Here is a 21,389-nt window from a genome sequence, read left to right as displayed (position 1 = left end):
AAGAAACCAAACTATTAATGATTCTGTTTGCACATTAATTAAAAAAAATACTTGCAATTCTCAAAATGGGATTCTCTCAGAATATAAATTGCTTATATGACTAAGGGTTACAATTATATCACTGTCTCAGTATCTTTCAAATGTGATGCCACAGTAAATATACCAAAATCATTGCTAAAACTGGAGCCAAGCATCTGCCAGAATATCAGAGGGATCACATAATAGCCTTCTAATTCTGCCACCCCTGGATATGTGAAACATGTTACTTGTTGAATTAGGTCCCCATCTGTACATTTCTGCACATACAGACATACATTTTTTAAAAAACTAAATATTCTCAAACCCAGCTCTGATGTTCTGAATGGGAAATCACATACCATTTAGGACCCGCATATGCAGCAGAAAATAGATACAAATATGCATTTTACAATGTTAAAAAAAAAGAAATTCAAAGCAAAACATTAAATGCTGCTTCTAAGTTGCTACCTGGAACTGATAATCAGAACAAAGTAGAGTGGTACCTTTAGTTACGAACTTAATCCGTTCCGTGACTCTGGTTGCAACTCGAGTTGGTTGCAACTTGAGGTAAATTTTCCCATAAGGTTCAATGTAAATACGGTTAATCCGTTCCGCCCTCCGAATTTGGTCACGCCACGAGGCAAATTTCCCCATAAGGTTCAATGTAAATACGGCTAATCCGCCCTCCGAATTTGGTCGCACCCAGAGGTAAATTTCACCCATAAGGTTCAATGTAAAGAAGGCTAAACAGTTCTGAAACATATGCATTTTATTTTTAAACCTCAAAAACCTTCCAAACGCCACAAAACACACCAGAAGCCTCACCGAACGTCTCCTTGCTACCGCAATCTCGCCCACAGGAAGCTGCGACCGCGTGGCAGCAGGGAAAATGGCCGCGGATCCGGTTCGTAACTCGAGGCAGAGTTCGCAAGTAGAGGTAAATTTTTGGGGCCGGAGCTGGACATATCTTGAAAAATTTGTAAGGAGGGGTGTTCGTAACTAGAGGTACCACTGTAATCTGTTTGATTTTATTTGCATTAGTTTATGTTTCTGACATTTGAAACATGAATATCTAAAGGCTGCTTTCACAAAATCTCAAGTAAATGATTTTGTCAATTGCACTTTCACTTTTTATTCTTTCCCACTTCAGTCTATTTTATTTGGCTTTAGTTCATGTTTTTTAAAAAAGACATTACATGAAAATGTACACACTATTTCAAGACATGCATATTTGTAATTAAACATTTGTAATGGATTTGTGTACAATATTTTCTTTAGATATATTTTATATGCACTTTCCTTGTAATATATTTAATATATTTATTTTCTGAATGCTGTTTTTTTAAAAAAAACAACACTGAGTTTTCTAGAATTATACATGTTACCAATGACCTAAATTTCCATACTCCTTATGTTTTCACTACCCATTTACCTGCTCACTTCTCACTGCTGCTGCGACTGGACTGAGAATATGTAATGTAAATATCCTCTTTGCCAGTGCAATCTCCATGAGAATTGCCAGTGCAATCTCCATGAGAATCCATGAGAACAGAAATAACTTCTTTTGTTTCTTCTCCTACACAAAGTAAAAGTAACACCAAGAGCTTAGGATCACAGAATGCATGATCTGGAAAGGACCTTGTAAGTTACCTATGTTAACATCCTGCTCAGTGCAGAAATCCACTACCCAATTTCTCCTGGCCCCAAGAGATGGTCATCCACTCTATTTGAAAACCTCTTCCTAGCTTCTTCCTGTTGTTTTGCAAAATACCAATAGTTAATGAACCTGAAATTTAATTTTGATTAATACATAATTCTTCACTTTCCTTGTCTTTAACACTTTACTTCCATTCTTCAATGACTAAGAATCTGCTCTAATCTTAAGCAGAATTTGCAACGCTGCTAATCAAAGGGAAAATACGAAAGTTTTGGTCCATAAATGTTAACTCACATTTACAAAACAGAATTTGCGATAGAAGCCATGGTTCAATCTACAAACAAAATAGGTAGATATGTTTAAGTTACTGGGCCTGCTTACAGTTAAAAATAAAACCATTTATTTGAAATTATTAATACTCCTTCAAATTATCTGCATCAAACACCAAATGTATTACTCAGTTGTTTAAAATCTAAGCAATACACAAACCTGGCTTCTTGGTGATTGCTTTGTCTCTTGAGTCCAAATCCTTTTCATATGTTTTTTTTAATCTTTTGTTTGCAATACTGTGTATTTTACTTAATAATTAAACAGTTTTGATTGCCTACATAAACTTTTTAAAATAACATGTGAAGATCAAACACACACATCAATGAAGTTCTTGAAATGTTGAAAAGTGATATAATACTTGATACATGAAGTGAAACAATCACTGACAACCAGAACCTCATGTCTCCAGGTGATCATTGTAATCCTTGTAATAGAATCACAGGTATTGTATTGCACTGTCCAAATCAGCATTTAAAGGGCTTTACTAAGCCTGCTTTTATTGTCCAGTGAAATGTAGGTTTCTCTCAGCAATATGATACAGCACATACTTGATACTTAAAGCAGTTTATAATGACCACATCTCTTCTCAGACATCCTTAGGGGCTTAAAGATTACTTATTTTCTTTCATGCTTTCCAAAAACAAGCCTATTTTTATAGACAATGCATGTTGGCGTAATAAAATTCAAAAACAGAGGGTGGGTCTATTATAGTAAATTTGGTTTCCAGAATTGAAAATATCTCCACTACATCAAAGAAGAGCAATGAAAGCATGTAGTGAGGAACTCTCAGTGGCAACTTTCCAACTCTGTTTTTTTTTCTTATTAGAGTTCTACAGTATTTAGGAATTTTTACAGAACAAATATACTCTTAACTGCCTAATATAATTACAGAAACAGATTTTTTTCTTTTAATGTTTTCAAGTAGATGAACTCATTTAATTATGAGAGGAAATGAACTTAGTAATATATTTACTTTTATCAGTGGTAGCTACTGCATCCAGAATTGAACGTAGTACAAACGTCCTCTACACCAAGTTCCTTCTACATGCTCCATACTAGATCTATTCATAGAAACCATTCTTCAGTGTCCAAAACCCAGTATTCCTCTTAATACAATGTATGGAAAAGACTTTCTGAGTTAAACTAAACTAGACATGACATTAAATAAATCTTTCGAGTTTCTGTACAGGACTTGGAAAATTGTAAACAGCATCAGTTGTAAGGATTGTGACAACAATTAGATGGAATTTAACCATTTTTTTACCCCAACTCCACTCTCATGGAAAAATCACACACCCAAAAGTGCTATCACAGAAGCTTTAGAGCAAGGATTTTATTCTGAAACTTTCTTATATAGCTGCAGCTTTTCTACATCTATAATAATCCTTGTTTCAAAGAAGTGATGAGAGAACAAATTCAGAAATAAACTTAATAATCATTATAAACTAATCAATAAAAAAGCATCCTGAGAGAGGAGGAGACAAGAGATCCTTAGATAGAAATTACACTGCTCCAGGAGCCAGACACTGGGCTGTTCTAAATGCCTTCTTGGCAGCTCACAGAATCCAAATTGAAAATTATGAATAAAATTAAATGCGCAGATCATGTTTGATGAGTGAAAAGAAGGAACTGGGTTTCTTTAATCCTCTATTTCAATCTGTCTGATTAAGCCATGTGAGATCTGATCTCAGACTGTTCCATGTGGACAAATAACTTATTCTTCCCACCATAAGTTACAAGCAACTGATTTTTTCCACATTACTAGAAGATACCAGCTGTCTGAGTTTTTTAAAAAGATATTTATTAGCTATTTAAAAAATTAAGAGGAAAAAAATTGTACTGAACAATTACAAAAATTGGAGGATTAAGAAAAAGAAGAGGTGACAAATATAATCATACAGCCAAGAAAAATATTTAAGATCTTTTTTTCTCCCTCTCCCATAATCTAAACATTTTTTTTTAAATTCTTTGTAAGGCAAGACTTTTATATCAAAATCTGATTGTCAGTTGCTACAATTTGTTGGCCACTGAAACCACTTTGACTATTATTTAGTCCTTCTTCGTTTAATCCCGATAATACATGCTGGTCTGTTTGAAATTACAAGCCCACTGCTAGTACATTTTTATCCTTGGTATTTGATTAGATTTCCCATGTTTTGCATGTATAAATGGAAAAGAAGAAAAAAGGTTTATTTCACATGATTTATCTGTCTTAAAACAAGAAACCTTAGGATTAATGATTAACTGTTCTTTAAGATATTATTAATGTGAACCTTGCATTTAGCATCTCTCGGATTGCATGCGTTACTTTCAATGCCCATTTTCTCCATGTAGCATTTAGTCAAGTAAAGTAGCCTTGAACAGCTTTGTCTCTTCTCCAACCAATTCCAACCTATTAAGTCAGCTTTGCTTCCCAGGTTTCCTGTGTCCAACGTAGAATGGCAAGGGGGGAAAAGAAAGAAAGAAAGAAAGAAAAAAAAAGGAATCCTAGCACACAGCAGATTCATAATAACAATTCCATCACAATATTTATCCCTGGAAAAACAAAGATTGAGTAAAATTGGAATGTTAGTCATTAGATTTATATGAATAATGCTGAATTAGAAACAGGTCACAATATCGGTTCTTATATACATGTTGACTGAAAGTTGAGGCATTGTGAAAGATAATAATAAAACTAAGATTCTGTAACATTTGTGGTGTTTCCATGTTGTAGGTGAGAGTATATCATGGATAGAGCTGTCTGAACCACAGACACCAACTGGTGGTTTTTGACGAGTTAATCCTAATACTTTCATATAATTATCGCTATTAACGTTGAAAGTATATTAAAAAGAACCATGGAATTAGATTGATATTACCTTGATCTAACTGATTTTTAATGTTCTGTAAGTCTACAAGGATTGCTTTTTAAAAAAAATGTTTCTACAGGGGCAGATTACATTAGAAAATGAATTTTTGTCAGTAGTATGAAAGCTACAAGAACCTTTCAATATTTTTATGCCAGCACCCCCACCACATTCCAAAATCCCTACAAGTCAGTAAATATATTTCCTTAGAAATTTATAGTCTTATTATTACTATACAATGCTTTATTTAGACTGCAAGCCCACTGAACCTTATGTTACCATAAGCCCAATACAATTCAATGGGACTTATTTCTAATATAAAGGTTTATACAGATAGAATACAGAACCAAATATTTATATCGTTTTTAAATTATTTAAAAATATTTGGAATATACCATTAACACTGAGAAAAAGTCCACAAAATTCTTCTGAAATTCTATTTTAGCTTAAAATTACCTAATGCCAACTATCAAAACTTGATCTTAAGCAGAGAAATTATTTTTATAGAAGGCATCTAATCTTTCATTTTGGCAATTTGCCACAAAAATATAAATTCTATCGGTGAATACATCAGCATAGAAAGAAAAAAATTGAAATACTAAAAGGCAACGTGCCCATTTAAAATGATATGAAAATTTTGATGTTGCTTCCCCTAACTTCTATATTGTCTTCTAATTGACAAAGCCCCCTCAAGTCCTGCTGTGCTGCCTCATAATGGCAGTGTATGTGTGCTCCTGGGAGGGATATGCAAAGAACATCAGGAGTGTAAGCCAAGGGCATATATTCCCAGCAGGGTCACCCAAAGCATGAAGGTCAGCCCAGCTGTCCAGATAAAGCAAGCAGGCACCTATATCGGGAAGCAACAATACAGGAAGACACTGGAGGTAGATGATCACTTTATGACAACAGCAAAGGTATCAATTAATACTATGCAGGAGAAGGCAATAGTAAACCACTCCTGGTATAAACCAAGAAAACCACATGGATATAAAATATAAAATGATTCACAGTGGAGGAAACAAAAACATCAATAACCTAATATTAATCTGATAGCTGAAAATACAAAGGATCTACATGCTCTAGTAATAAAAGTCAAAGAGCACAGTGAAAAAATGGGACTAAAATTAAACATAAAGAAAACAAAACTAATGACAACAGGTACAACAACCAGCCTTATAATTGACAATGAAGATATCGAAGAGGTGGATGTATTCTGCTTTTTAGATTCAACCATCAACAGTAAAGGAACAAGCAGCCATGAAGGCCTTGGAAAAGATATTCAAATGCCATGTGTTTATACCTACAAAGATCAGAATCATGTATGCCATAGTATTCCCTGTGACACTCTATGGAAGTAAAAGTTGGACTTTGAGGAGCAGGGTAGGAAGAGTATTGATGCTTTTGAACTTTGATGTTGGAGAAGATGTGAGAATACCATGTACAGCCAAGAAAACAAATCAATGGATCATCTAACAAATCAGCCCAGAGTTCTCACTTGAGGAACAAATTACCAGGCTTAAATTATCCAAATTCTGACACATTCTACACTTAGCTCTCTGGAGAAGGCTCTAATGCTTGGAAAAGTGAAAGGAAAGAGAAGGAGAGGATAACCAGCAACAAAGTGGATGGACTCAGTTACAGGTGGTGATGAGTGCACCACTGGAATACCTGAAAGACCAGATTGGGATAGATTGTAATGAAAAAAATCTATCTATGTGGTCGCTAAGAGTCAACAACAACTTGATGGCACATAATCAATCAATCGACAAAGGGTATCTAAATTTTAGGGACCTTTTCACCATATCCAGAAATAGAGACTAACTTAAAAACTTTTGAATACAATATGATTCTGTATGGTTGTTTCTGTGTACAAACTGATGCTCAAGCACAAAAAAACACTTTAATATTACATTTCTCACTCCCAATGAAAATGTTTGATTCACAATTTTACATACTGAAAAAACAATGGAATAAGGATGTTACAGTTACTGTAGTTAATACTCCCAAGAGAACCAAACAGTTTCAGGATAGGTATTTCCATTTATTTAAGAGATAAAACAAAACATCCCCTTCTTAAAATATTTACTTCATAAAAATAAAATACACACACATCAAAATATTAGAAACAGCCAACAATAAGTGTGACCAAATAATTATTTTGCCCTAAGAAGAAAACAGAGCTGTTTAAATTCTTCTTCTCCCTCTTGTGGTTGCATTTCTTTTCTCTCAACTGTTACAACTCATTTTGTCACCTTTTTTCTGTAAGGGGATATGAAAGAAGATTCTCAGATGCCCTCACTTGAATGAAGAAAACATTAGGAGAAGAGTATATATTTAAGACTTTGATTATTTGAGCTTCTAATTAGTAACTTCTAATTGAGCCTTTCCCTAAGGACATCTATCCATCCTGCCAGATTAGATAGGGTGGGCATGCTCCTAGTCTCTTCCCTTAAACATTGCCATCTTATGGGGTCTAGGAAGTGTGCCTTTTCCGTGACAGCCCCTGCCCTATGGAACACCTTTCCCCCTGAAGTTTGGCAGGTCCCCACCCTCCTAGTCTTCCAAAAAGCACATAAGACTTGGCTTTTCCCCCAAGCACTGGGATAGGGTGAGATTGATGAGAACTTTTGTGGTGGACTGCTTGTTCAAGTTTTTGAACAAGTTTGCCAGGTTTTTACTGTTTGTGGTTTTAATAGATATACAGTATGTATATATTAATTGTATAATGTTGTTGTTTTAATTGTTGTTTGGGAGCAACCAGAGTTCCTTATAAGAGGCACGGCTATATAAGTGTTTTAAATACATGCAAGTCAAATGCAAAGGCAGCTACTTCAAAGATCTAGAACTCAGTGCTTTTATTTTGAGTTTCTTCAGGCATTTTTTTGATGTAGAGATATCATTAATAACTACAATCAATACTGAGATGGCAGATTCCTTTCACCAGTCCAGCAAAGGGAAACTATTTCCACAAAAAGTTTTATTAGACTGTTACAGCACAAACGAGACAGAATGGCACCTATGAAAAACACGTTTTTTATTATGGATCAACATATATAAACTGTTTCTACTTCATATAATGCATGCAGTATTTTCTTGAACTGAACATATGGAGAACAGGGAAGATAGAAATAAACTGTCAGAAGTACCAGCATGCTACTACTACTATACACTGATATCCATGTCAGGATGTTTGTGTTAAACCAATTAACATATACACAACACATCATTCTTTGTATATGTATCCACTCAGAAATAAGTCCAATTGAGATAGTACTTTTCAGGGAAGTATAGGATATATGGGCATCCACCATCATTCATTCGGCATCAAAAACTTTTTTTTTTTTTTTTTTTGCTACAGTGCAGGTAGGGAGAGCACACTGCTGAATAGTCTACAGTTTTGATGACACACATTTTATGAAATACATTTAATATTCTGGTCTTGAAACAGTTTCTAGAAGGATGATTCTTACAGGAATTTTGGCTGTAGAAAGACCCAACAGAAGCAAATATTTCTCCCATTAAACTTTATTTAGGCTTGATTACCATAAGAGGTAATAAGACTCTTGAGAGTCCCCTGGACTGCTAGGAGGTCAAACCAGTCAATCTTAAAGGAAATCAACCCTGATTGCTCATTGGAAGGATTGATAATGAAGCTCAAGCTCAGATACTTTGGTCACCTAATGTGAAGAGAGATCTCTTTGGAGAAGACCCTGATGCTGGGAAAGATTGAAGGCAAAAGGAGAAGAGGACGGCAGAGGATGAGATGGTTAGATAGCATCTCTGAAGCAATGAGCATGAAACTGAGCAAACTCAGGGAGGCAGTGAAGGACAGGAAGGCCTGGCGCAATATGGTTCATGGGGTCACGAAGAGTCGGACACGACTTAACGACTAAACAACAACAACCATAAGAGGGCTAAGTTACAGTCAAACCTCATTTTATCAGACCCTGATGTAATGGACTTTGCTTGCAGCACATACATTTTCCTCTGAGATTTATATCATTTGCATGAATTTTCATCATTTGCATAACTATTTATTTATTTAAAAGATTTGAATGGCCACCCATCTTAAACAACTCTGGGTGGCTCACAACAGCAAATTACATCATGTGTGTGCATGCAACTGACATTAACTGAAACAAATGACATTAATCATTCTTGATGACATCATGCAAGTAAAGTACATTGATGCAAAAGATTTAGCATGTAACATATGCATGAGGACATCATCTTGCAAAAGATATGTCCCCATAGTGCTATATTCTCCAGCTCAGAAGACCTTCCTCAATAATGAATCACCCTCAGTTCATTAAAATGAAATTCAGTATATTTTTATGTTATACACAGTGCACCGTATATAAAATTAATAAAACAGCAACATTATTATAGTACTAAATCTATATCATTTGATGAGATGGACATTTAAACTACACAAGAAAAGGAGACAAAACCAAAGAAACAGATAAAGAAGTAACTGCTTCTAGGAGGGAGATTGCTTATTAGTAAACAGTGAAATTAGCTGTTTCTGAAGCTGGTAAGAGAATCTAATAACATTTAGCTTTCTAGGAACAGGAAAACTAATGCCATGCATTGATTAGAATTATTGTACTTGTGCTAATGTAACAATTCTAACCAATATATATCATTAGTTTATTATGGAATTTCTACGTCTTTGCTACCTTTAATTCCTGACCGCTATTTATAAAATCACACAGAAGTATCTTGATTCTTTGATCAAATCTCTGGTCTGTGTTGTACAATTAAAATGCATAAGGTCAGGAGTAAAGAGTCTGTTTTTTATGTCCCTTTCTTGTACTCCTTTTAAAGAACAGGGAAAATGGTCCTTCAACATTAATTGTTCCCAGAATCTCCTGACAGAAACAAGATCTAAAATTACAGCAAGGAAAAATAACCCTATTAGAAACAGAGCCAACAGTACTAACATGAAACAATTTTAGAAGCAATACATTTGGATTATGTATTATGCTCATTTACCAAATATTTTCATACTACAAACTAGTTTACTTCATTCCAACAGTCTGTTCGACACAGAACACACAAGTGAAGTATTTCATAAAAAATAAAATGTTTTCTAAACTGTACCAAACAGATGGTATGGGAGAAAAAACATTAGGTCACCAATCTTATGTAATATAACTTTTCAAACAAGAAGCAAACTTGTGAAATCAGTTAGCCAAATAATTTAATACATAACTTATCTAAGTGCTTTATATTCAAGTGACAATATGCCATCGGTGCTTAAATCAAGATGAAAAGTAATGCAGATGGGTCAAGTTATTTTGATCCTGAAGTAGAATCTCCCTTCTCTTTCTGGCAATAAAAATATAAATTGCTAAGTTATCTAAATTATTTGTTGTTCTTTTATGACAAGCCAAATCAGCTACCTCAATCTGCTCAATTATAGACCTGTCCTTGACTTTATAAGCAGAACAAACAGCTGTAAATAGCAACCTTATAAATATCAAAAGTGACATAAATATGTAGCTAAGAGTTTGTCTGGAGATAACCCTCCTAAAAATGGAAGCATTTTTCCATTCAGTACTAACAAAAATGAAAAGCACAGAATACAAAACAGAAATTAAAAAACTAATGAAAATTAATGAAAACAATTAATGAACCCAGTGGAAGCAGATGCATCTTAGTTGCTCCTCTTCTAAAGGAAGACAGCCCTGAGGCCAAGGAAATATGTTCCACAAACTGTGCTAAACAGGCCTATGATTGTAAAAGCAGTTTTGAAGCTCTTCTCTTGTAGATCTTAATAGTTAGGGTTAGGGTTTCAAGAACCTGTCTGTGCTTAACATAACTGAAGGATTTCTGTTTCCAGTAAAGTAAAGTCTAATTCAAGAATCGACCACTCTTAAGTATTTTAAGATTTTCAGTTTGGTACAGATCTTAAATGATGTGGGATTTTTGTGGACGGATGGTTCCTAGGAAACCACACATCACATTCCTAATCAGAATATGATTAATTTAAATTCATATAATTTGAAAGAGGAAAAGATTTATTGTAAATGCTTTAGGAAATCCTCTTCCATAACTATAAAATAAAATCTCCTATTCCGATACCCTATAGGAAGACTAAAATGTCCTGACAAAGACTAAAATGTCCTGAGAGAGATTGACTGATTCCATGAACAAAAATGTTATAATGTTATCTTATTCCATCATTAAGCCATTCTTGTAACCAGCACACTTCCCGTCATCATTAATATAATTTACACCTCATATTTAAATGCTAATAGCTTTTAGTACTTATCCATGAGTAAAGTAATCATTCCCTGGCATCATCTTCAGGATCTGAAAGGTGCAATATGTTATTTCATAATCTTTTCTTCAGGCAAAACATAATCTAGTGTCTTCATTCTTTTTTCCAAGAAGATCCGATGATAGCTTTTATTTCCTTTATAAAATATGTAATTAACTATTAAGCTGCATGACTGGAATAACAGTATTTTCCCCCAGATGAGAAACTCACAAATATATAGAACAAACCAACAACAGGAACAAAAATATTTATAATATGCTTGTCATTGGGACACAGTCCAACCACCATTAAAATTCATTATAATATTACCATTAAACATGAATTTAATAATCTGAGGGGCAATGAACAAAAGTATGCATCAAAACAATACATCTAATTTTGCACTAAGGGGACTTTTTTTACTTCATTTAAACTCTATTGAAGCATAAATTGGTTCATTGATCAGCACTGGAGACCAGGCAGATCTCAAGAAGGGAGAAGTACAGTCCCTCTTTCTGGATTTAGGCAAATTGGAGTATACATATGATGGGAACAGCAGCATTGCTATTTGATTGGATATAGCAGGGTTCCTCAATCTCAGCAACTTTAAGATGGGTGGACTTCAACTCCCAGAATTCCCCATGCTGGCTGGGGGATTATGGGAGTTGAAGTCCATCCATCTTAAAGTTGAGCTGAGGTTGAGGAACCCTGGGATATAGCACATCATGTATCTAATGAGGTCAGTGACGCAATTACAACATGATCATGAGGTAATGGAGCAATATTACAAAGATGTCAAAAAGGTGCAAGAACAAAGAGGAAGTATTTCATGAATAGAGTTTCTTTCTAGGGAGCTACTTTATCTTAAACTGTCCTTGTTTTTCAGACTTCTGTTAGCCTTATAATATCTTTTCCCAGCCTATCAGCATTCCTTGGCCTTCTAAATGTTTTATGGCCGAATCTTACAGTTCAGTTTCCCTGGGAAACTGTATTTTGCTTGCCTAACTTGATGCCACATAGTTGAGCTAGTGTTTTGATTTTTCATGGGAAGATTTATTTGGGTTAAGGGCTTTTTCCAAAATTCTCCTTCCAGACTTTATTTAAAACTAGTAAAATGTATTATGCTCATTTGGATTATTTGCAGTCATAAAATATTAACACAAAATAGTCATTAGCAACATGGTGCTATAGCAAACAAACTTGGGGTTGGGTATTTTTATGTCTATTTCCTTGCTACAGTCAATTCACTGCTGATTTTTTCTGCAAAAAAATCTTTTTCCAGGCTTCTAAATATATTTATTATATGCTGCAGTATTTTACATCTGCATGTCTAGGTAGCTATTTATAGTTAACAATGGCATAGTTAAAATGGTCAAAGTACTGCTTCATAAAACTATAGAAATTATGTGATTACACGGGAAGCATTTAACATTAACTCTATCTACTTGTTAGCGTATTCTATTGCAGGTTTTGGATTCATTCCATTTTCCTTCACTACATAAAGCATTTTTTTTTCAGGATTATATAACAGTGAGGGCTGTACAAAATATTTGAAAGGGTTGTTTAGCAAAATATGTTGACATGAAATAAGCACTCTTCCTCAAAGTATTAAAGCAGCCACATCTTCAGGAAAATCTTACTATAAATGTAATAAAGACTTCCAGCAAATACTTCTCAAATAGTATCCCTCCCCAAAGAAAACAGCCCCTGTTTTCAGGCCTCTACACTGTAATGGAGCATCACAACCTTCCAGAGACTCACAGGCAGCATTCTTCCAGGTGGAGAAATGTTCTATGAAGCTTATTGGGACAATATTGTTGTTTGTAAAAATTTCCAAAGCTAACAGAAAAGGATCTGACCATGACAAGGACTGATGGCAACATCCTCAAACTACATTTCACATTACCACTGTCTTCTGACCACTGTTGTGACTTGGGCCCACAACAATCAGAATCAAGTTCATGGATGCCATGAACTCCCAAGCCATTTCTGATCACATGCCCAGAGTTAAAGTCCCCCAACACTATCAGCTGGGGAGGAGATCAGCTATCTCATCCACTATTATATCATGGAAGAGGGGATGTAGAAGACATAATCTTGAAGAAGGGATGCAAGGACAGTCACATAAGCCTTGAAGGGAGAGGGGGAGAAAGACTGCCCCACTTTGCTTCTCTTTGGGATAAGAGAGGAGACTGTCAGGTTCAGCCCAAAGAACTCCACGAGAAAATGCAAATACAGTTCTGTTGTGTTTATTAGCTTCCACCTCAAGACAGAATCTCAGACTGAACCCAAGTTCCCAAGCCAGCCAGCCACAACACTGTGAATTCATTAGGGAGGTGCCAGCCTCATCTTCTTGAACTTCTCATGCTCCTGTTGGGGGCTAACAACATGCTTATCTCCCTGAGCATGGTCTTCATAAGTCCATTCCATCAGAGACAGAGATACTCTGTCAGGATACTGTTATTATACCCTACAACAATAAAGTACAATTTCAGTAGTTCTTGCGGAGACTGCTGCTGGCTTGGCCTACCTTGAAAGGCCTTGTTACAGGCTAACCTGGCATTCAATAAGGAACAGGTGGACGCTGTGGTTCTGATGACCAGGCACTGGGACTGAATGTAGGAGGCTGGAATGCAGAATTGATATAATGCATTGAGACTGCCTTCCCCAAGAGCGCCCCACCCTATGTCCCATCATATTTCCTCCTACCCATCAAGAATGTGATGTTATTGCCTACCCTTACCCCTGACACATTAGTCCTCCCAAGCATGTCTCCCCTGAAACAAAGGGCCCCAACTCACATCCTGATGCCACAACCAACCCAATAGCTGGGTTCAGCTTCCTCTTTCCCTACCACCCACACACTACAACCACACTACCTTCCACCCTCCCCTCCACTTTCACTGGATAGCAAGAGACCTGAACCATTCTCACAAAACCATACCATCTGGTAAAATAGGAAGTCACTATCACCTCCATATACCTCTCACCCTAGGGAGGCAAGCAAACATCTACACCCAGCCAGCAGCAGCCCCTCAACAGTCCGCTAAAGTCAATTTTCAGCACAGATCATAAGTCCTTACATAACTACAACCTGTACTTTAGAGCCACTGAGAGATGGAACTGATATTTATGAAAGACCTAGGCAAAAAAAGTTTCTTCCTCAGCCATTCTAAAAAGGGTATATATGTGATGGTGATGGTTGTATGTGACAGCCTGCATTCTTCCATGGCTTCCTTCTAGCTGTTCATATATCCATACAGAATAACAAACACTTTGGACTAGCCTGCTGATAAACAGAAGCAGATAATAAGAATATAATTTAGTTTCCCGTAGGAAAATATTTTCAAAAGATAAGGAAGGGACATTGGGCTGGCATTAAAGATGGACCCTTAAATTAGCAGAGAAAGTCTGGGAATAAAGACTGGGAGAGAACTTAATGGAGGTGTATAATGGCTGGCAACTAAGATGGATCTAGACAGCTCCAGCTATTGAAGATTAATTGTTGGTTTTAGGAAAGCACACAAATGGTTGATAATCCTAAAATGGAGTAGAAAGTGTTATACTGCTGAAGTTTTTGATCCTGGGATATTGGTCTGAGAAGACCCTCCTGAAGTGGAACAGGGCATGATCAGGACAGGAATGCTGAAGAAAGTTGGGCACCAGTGAGAGAAAATCTTCCCTGAGCAAATAATCTGTCACAAATCAAAGTGATGGTAAATAAAATATGCTACCAACCAGAGAAAAGCTAGTTGCCAGCTTGATTGACAGAAGGAAATTGCAAGCTAGTATCTTTAAGCCCTTTCTGAATTCTAGATAGCAGTAGTGAATGCACCAAGAAATATACAGCGGTGTGTTTGTGTGTATACACACACACACACACACACACTAAAGGAAAGTAAATCTTGCAAACATACAATCTGTAGACTACACAATTCAGTAGAAGGGGAAAATATCAAGTTCTGTTTCTTTTAAATATAACAAGCTGAAGCAGGCAAGTGAAGGCAAGAGTTTGACAGCCGCCGAGAGTCACTTATACAGTGAGATGGGTGGCGTATAAATTTGATTAATAAAATAAATAAATAATCTAATAACCTTGCTAAGGATAACATATTTGTTATTATGAATAGTAGCATTCAAATTTAATGAAGAACACTGCAGCCTCTAAGGACATTTTATACTTGATTATACAGTGGCTATTTTCTAGCCAAACAACTTTAGAAGGTAACTGGGGAGAGCGTTACTGAATTAAAACACCACCTCTAAAGGAATGTTATTGTCTCTGTTTTGAACTCAGCTAAACGATTTGTTTGTGTTTTGTTCTGTTTTTGAAATACATAGTAGTACTGCATGTTAATTAACATTTTCAATGACATTTATAGTGTACAGGTTATGATGTTGGGCTAAGATGGGGAGACCTAAATTCAAATCCACTCTCTTCCAGGAAAGTTCACTGAGCAAAGTCACGGTTCAGCCCAAACTACATTTCAGTGTTGTGAATAAAACTGAGAGGAAGTCCTTTATCTATCACTTTGAGGTCCTAAAGAAAAGGTGGGTTAGAAATCTAATAAATAACATACAATATCTATCTATCTATCTATCTATCTATCTATCTATCTATCTATCTATCTATCTATCTATCTATCTGCAACAACCCAGTTACTTTTTGAAATCAAAGTTTACTTTTCTCCTGCAAGCAAGTTATATTTATCAATAGATAAGGATAATGAGCTGCCTAGAGTCACTTGAATAGTGAGATGGGCAGCATACAAGTTTGATGATAGATAGATAGATAGATAGATAGATAGATAGATAGATAGATAGATAGATAGATAGAGCGAGCATGTAATGAATGGATTCTAGCTTCTGGGAACTTATAAAGCAATGTATTTCTTTGCCTTTTAAATTAGAACAGGCAAACCTTTGCATCTAGAAACTTCTCTTTCTTAGTTTTGGAGGGGGATATACAGTATAGAAGATTTTCAGTGTTACCCTTAAGTTAATGACAAATATGAAAAATCCTACCCCCAGAAATCAATGATTTCCCACCAAGTTTCACCTGTACATTTTTGTTCACCTGTTCACCTATACAAGCAAGCAAGCAAGCTGGAGCCATGTATGCAAACCATTATCCCTCTGGACAACACATTCTGATTTTAGAAACCCTAGAGTTTAGATGAAATTCATACCTTTACTTCTTCTTTGTTGCCTATGTCTCTTATCTCAGAACAAATGCAAATGCAGCATTTGCCATGGTGATAAGCCATTAATGTTTCCTACCTCCCAACACTATCATTTACTTAACTTTTAAATCAAGCTTTATAGTCACAATCTTACTAATTTTTAAAAAGTCACAGGAGAAAATGATATAACTTCTTGCCTTTGTAACACAAAGATGTTTAGGTGTAGCCTCATATTTTATTTTTGTAAGAGGAAGAGGGATAAAACCCATCGCACTCACTTAGCAGCCACAAATATTTCACTACATACTTAGCTAAACCCCAAACATATACTAGTTCCCTCATCGTTTCTCTGAAAAGCATGTTGCCTTCAGCTGCGGCTGATTCACAATGTTAAGAAACAAGCCATAATAGGGACTTCTGAAGGTCATGTTTTGATGAATGTAAAAGATGCCACACCCTGGAAAAGTAGTATAAATAAATAGGTAACCCCTATCTACAGTTAACAAGAAAAGAGAAAAATACAGCTTTCTAATTTAAGATCCTGTTGAGATGCTTAGATGTACCAATATATTCAACATGAAAGGCTTAGCTCATATGTTTTTCATAATTCTTTGTTAAGTGAACCTTCAGATATCCCAATGTTTAGTCTATTTATTACGTTTATCATAACTCATCACTTCATAGTACTTGCTTGATGAATTCAATAGCAAATAATTTTCCACTGCATAAGTATGTACTTCAAAGAGAAAGCAACATTTGTGCTGTTATAGGGTTCTTTCTGAAATGTTTGTACTACTGTTCAAAGCAGAAAAGCAATTCCAGAAACATTTCTGATAATTTTAGTTTATTAAAAAAAAGGAATTGATGACAATCTCTAAAGTAACTTTTGAACGCTGGATAAAATGGGAGCAAACTGATCTGTTCTTTTTCCCAATACAGTTTATTCAGAATATTCAACACTAGTTTTTTCTTTTTTTTGACTTTTCAATATTACTGTGCTCTATGTAAATTTATATTGCTGGTAATAATGCCTTTTTCTTTTAAAATATCTTAGATTCCATTGCTCTAGAGCTATGGTACTATAATGGATCATCTGATGGACAAACAGGCAAACACAGCAGACACCCCCCACTCTGTTCTTACCTCCCATATGTGAAAATCACTAACTTTCCCCATCCAGGATGAGCCCAAAGAATGGATCAAACATACCTGCAGATGATGGTCCTAAAGGCACCTAGGAGCCAAATCAAGTAGCTCTTTAAAATATAAAACTTTTTGTTTCCCAAAACCTATCAGGAGTCAATGTAGTAGCTCTCATTTTGCACCAACTGCAGAACTTCAGCTTCTTGGTAGTTTTCAAAGGCAGCCCCATGTAAAGCTGTCTAGTTTTGGGCTGATGGGGCCATGAGTTATCATTTCCAGGGCTTCCTACTCCAATTAGGGCAAACAAATAATGCACCAACTGAAGCCATGCAAAGATCCCCTGCCATGACCTCCAGCTACAAATTGTGATGGTATGTGGTAATAACCTTGGAAGACAGGAAGAAGATCCACAGCCAAGGCAATGGTCTTCCTCTTTTCTCCCAAGGTCATTCCCACACACCATCACAGAAATCCAGCAGTAGCCATAACTGTGGAGGACTCAGCGGGTGCCAACATATTCAGGGCTACAATCTAAAGCTGAGAGAGCCAGATGGTTTCTCAACAAATAGCAACTCTGTCCTGTTTCAGTTTGTTTCATCCCATCAAGGTCCTCACAGCCTCCATGCACTGAGATAACATTTCCATAGAATCTTTGGCCCAGCCTGGGGTAGACAGGGATAACTTATTCCAGTGATCTCATGTTTGGGGAGAAGACCAAAGCATCAGACATCCACTGAGACCACCTCTCCTTCCCCCTGTTTCTTCCAGCTTAGGGAGGAGTGGCACCACTATAAAATAGTTCCCCTGTTCCCCAACCCTCACAAATGATCTGGAGAGATACTATACTCAAAGATATCAAATGCTACCTAGAAACCAAGTAGGACCAGAAGGGCACAATCCATATACCCAGGTACCAATGAAGGTTATCCATCAGAGTGAGCAGTGCTGTTTCTGTCTCTTGCCTGGGATTAAACTCTGAGTGCAAGGCATTCAGATTTTCTGTAGCAGAAGCCCACTACCTTCTAAACATCCTTCTCTAGAAAGGGAAGACTGAAGACAGAGTGATAGTCTTCAGGACAAGAAAATGTCTCTTTAAAATGCATGTATCATCTCCTTAAAGGCATTTGATAGAGATCCCTCTCCTCCTAAAGAGGTACTGATCACTTCAAAGATTCAGACACTCATAGTCACCCAACCAATGAATTCTAGATTGCATTGCAAGGTGTTGCTCCAGTCATTACTCCAGAACCCACCTACTCAAAATATGTCCAAAGAAAGTTCTTTTTTTTTTTTTTTTACTTCCTAAGTGTACCTTAATACAAAGAGGTATCTTCAGGCATAGGGGAATTCAATCAAGTATAATAATATAATTATCTTCCCTAGAGTTCTGGCTCTAGCAATTGTGATTGAGCTTCCTCTGTGCCCAGTTCCATTGATCAGTTAACCCAACACTTTCTAACGAGATCTATTTCTTTTGACAAGTACAGAACAATATAAAAAACTTTGTCAGTCCCCACCTATTTCTCACATTCAGCAACAGAACAATTTTAGACCACATTCTGATGGTTTTGAGTTCTCAATGGTGGCCTGACCTTTGTTTCCTTCTATATCACTCTATAGAACTCTCCTATGTTTGTATATTACAAAAACATTTGTAGCAGAACAACAATGAAATGAACATGCTGCTTGACTGTTAGTTGAAAAATGTACAAAGTTGCTTGTTTCTTCATATTCATAGAAGAAAAGCAATCCCAACCTAACAAATAATGTTTTTCCCCCTACATTCAGTGTATGTATTAGACACCAAGATTTCCAGTAAACTCAAACTTCTCTCCAAATTCTCAAATACTTTATTTGGAATATTACAAAAAAACCCAAAGTCACACTGAAAGTTCTAATTACTGAGTTCCAATCATGTTTCTGAAAAAGAAACTACTAGAAGGCAAACATTAAGCCTGCAGAAAAAGTTGTGTTTATTTAAATGACTGCAATATGATTGATTTTATGTTTTGTTTCAGGAAACTGATCAAACTGATCTATGGTGATGTTTTGTCACAATTTTAAGTTTTAAAAATAATAAAATAGAAATTTCCATTCTACAAAGATGTCAAACTCTTTCCTGTGGATAAAGATTCATTCACTGGACCAATCATCCAGCTTTGATTTTATTATACAACTTTATGAAATTGGCTAAGTATTACAAAATAACCTTTGAAGTAACATCAAAGAGAAAAATTTTCTAGACTCAGTTTGAAATAATTTCCTTAATTCATGTGTACTGTCTCCTTGAATTGCAACAGGAAGAAAGAAGTCCTTTTCACCTGCTTGACACTCATCCTTCACAGCACCGTCACCTAATTCTATAATATAGAATCATCCATTACAGCAGATAACAATATGATTTTCAGTACACTACACAGAAAGGGCTTGTTTTGGGTAATCCTCTGGTGCTGTATCCAGACCCAATTACATACACTTATTCCATTTTTCTATGCATTTCTTACTATAGTCTATTAGTGAAAACTGAATTTTAGAAGAACGTGAAGCAATTAGAAGAAGAAAGTACTATGAACGTTTGTCTTACTTCACCTTCCAGATTTCTATGTGAACAAAGTAATCATTGAAAAAAGGTGATCAGCGTAGGGAAAAAAGTATTTATTTATTAAAAATGTTCATATGGTAATTCTTGTAAACTAGTTATGTTTACGAATGTTTTACAATATGTTTAATTAAAAAAGGATGTTAGCAGAATTAATATAAAACATATTTATTAAAATGGATAGAAGGAAAATACATAATTCAAAAAAAAAATCTCTCTACAGATTTTTTTTTTTCCTGTACATAGTGTTTGAGCAGATTTCTAACCGGTATCTAATAAATATTCTGTTTGCAAGATGTTTAGAACTTTATGTGCCAATTAGAAAACTTAGAATCTGGCCCAGGAGCTGCTGGTAGCCAATGCATTTATTGAAACACAGCTGTGATGAGTACATGGCCAGGTACTCCAGTCAGCAACCGAGCCAATACATACAACTCATTACAGCTGGATTTTCCAGACAAGATACAAAGGGAGCCTCATATAGAACTCACCACAATAATCTAAATACAAGGTTCCTAATGCATGACCAACAATGATTATTCTATTGCCCTGAAGGAAAAAGCATAGGTAGTAAGCCATCCAAACTTGGCAATAGGTACATCTAGTTGCTAAGATCATATACACAGTACTTCTAACTGATAATGACTCTAGGAACAAACATGCATTTGTTCCTTCTGAGAGTTTACAAGAGGCAAACTCATAAGACCTAAGTCTGGTCTGAATTCAATCTGAATTTATTCATCCAGCTTATTATTGTATGCATAGCCTCTCCTGATTTTCCCCCAAAATCTTCATGACCACCCTCAGTAGCTTTATACAGATCTTAAAGGGATTGGGGACAATGACAACAACAACAAACCTTTATACAGATTGTAAAGGGACTGTGGCACTCCACAGGGTACCAAGACAAGGTCACCCAATAACATCCTCTGAAATTATCTTGTAAAAGGAAGTAGAAACAGCAAAGAGTACTTCTATGCCTTGTCTCATAAATATAGTTCAAAAGCTTTTGAGTGATCCAGCATCAACAGACTTGGACTCCAGGACTGAACCCAGAATGAACGTGTCAAGATAACTGATTTGCTTCAAGAAGTTCTACAGTTGTACAGATAGTATTTTCTTCAACACCTTGCCCCCAAAAGGGGTATTTGGGCCTGGGCTGTATTTGTTCCATAAGTCTGGATCCAGGGAAGTTATTTTTTTCTAGGACAATCATTTTTGTAAAAAAAATAAACAGTAACATAATGTAAATCGCACACTTATCTAAAGTAACTGGGTTGCGGCTGAAAAATTCCTCTGCCTTATTTAATTCCTTCCTTGACACATTCTCTAAGGAACATTAACA

At 35.9% G+C, this 21,389-nt stretch overlaps 1 protein-coding gene across 1 annotated transcript in view; it reads right to left on the bottom strand.

Annotated features, from left to right (window-relative positions):
• Nucleotides 1-21,389, bottom strand: part of PDGFC (platelet derived growth factor C) — a 123,397-nt gene that overhangs the window by 31,573 nt on the left and 70,435 nt on the right. The window lies entirely within an intron of this gene.

This window comes from Python bivittatus, unplaced genomic scaffold (assembly GCF_059951505.1).
Source record: "Python bivittatus isolate LINGU-HERP-01145 unplaced genomic scaffold, Pbiv_v1 ctg000070_np1212, whole genome shotgun sequence".
In the NCBI taxonomy this organism is placed as follows: domain Eukaryota; kingdom Metazoa; phylum Chordata; class Lepidosauria; order Squamata; family Pythonidae; genus Python; species Python bivittatus.
The sequence above is the reverse complement of the archived record's forward strand: the minus strand, read 5'-3'. Positions and strand labels throughout refer to the sequence as shown.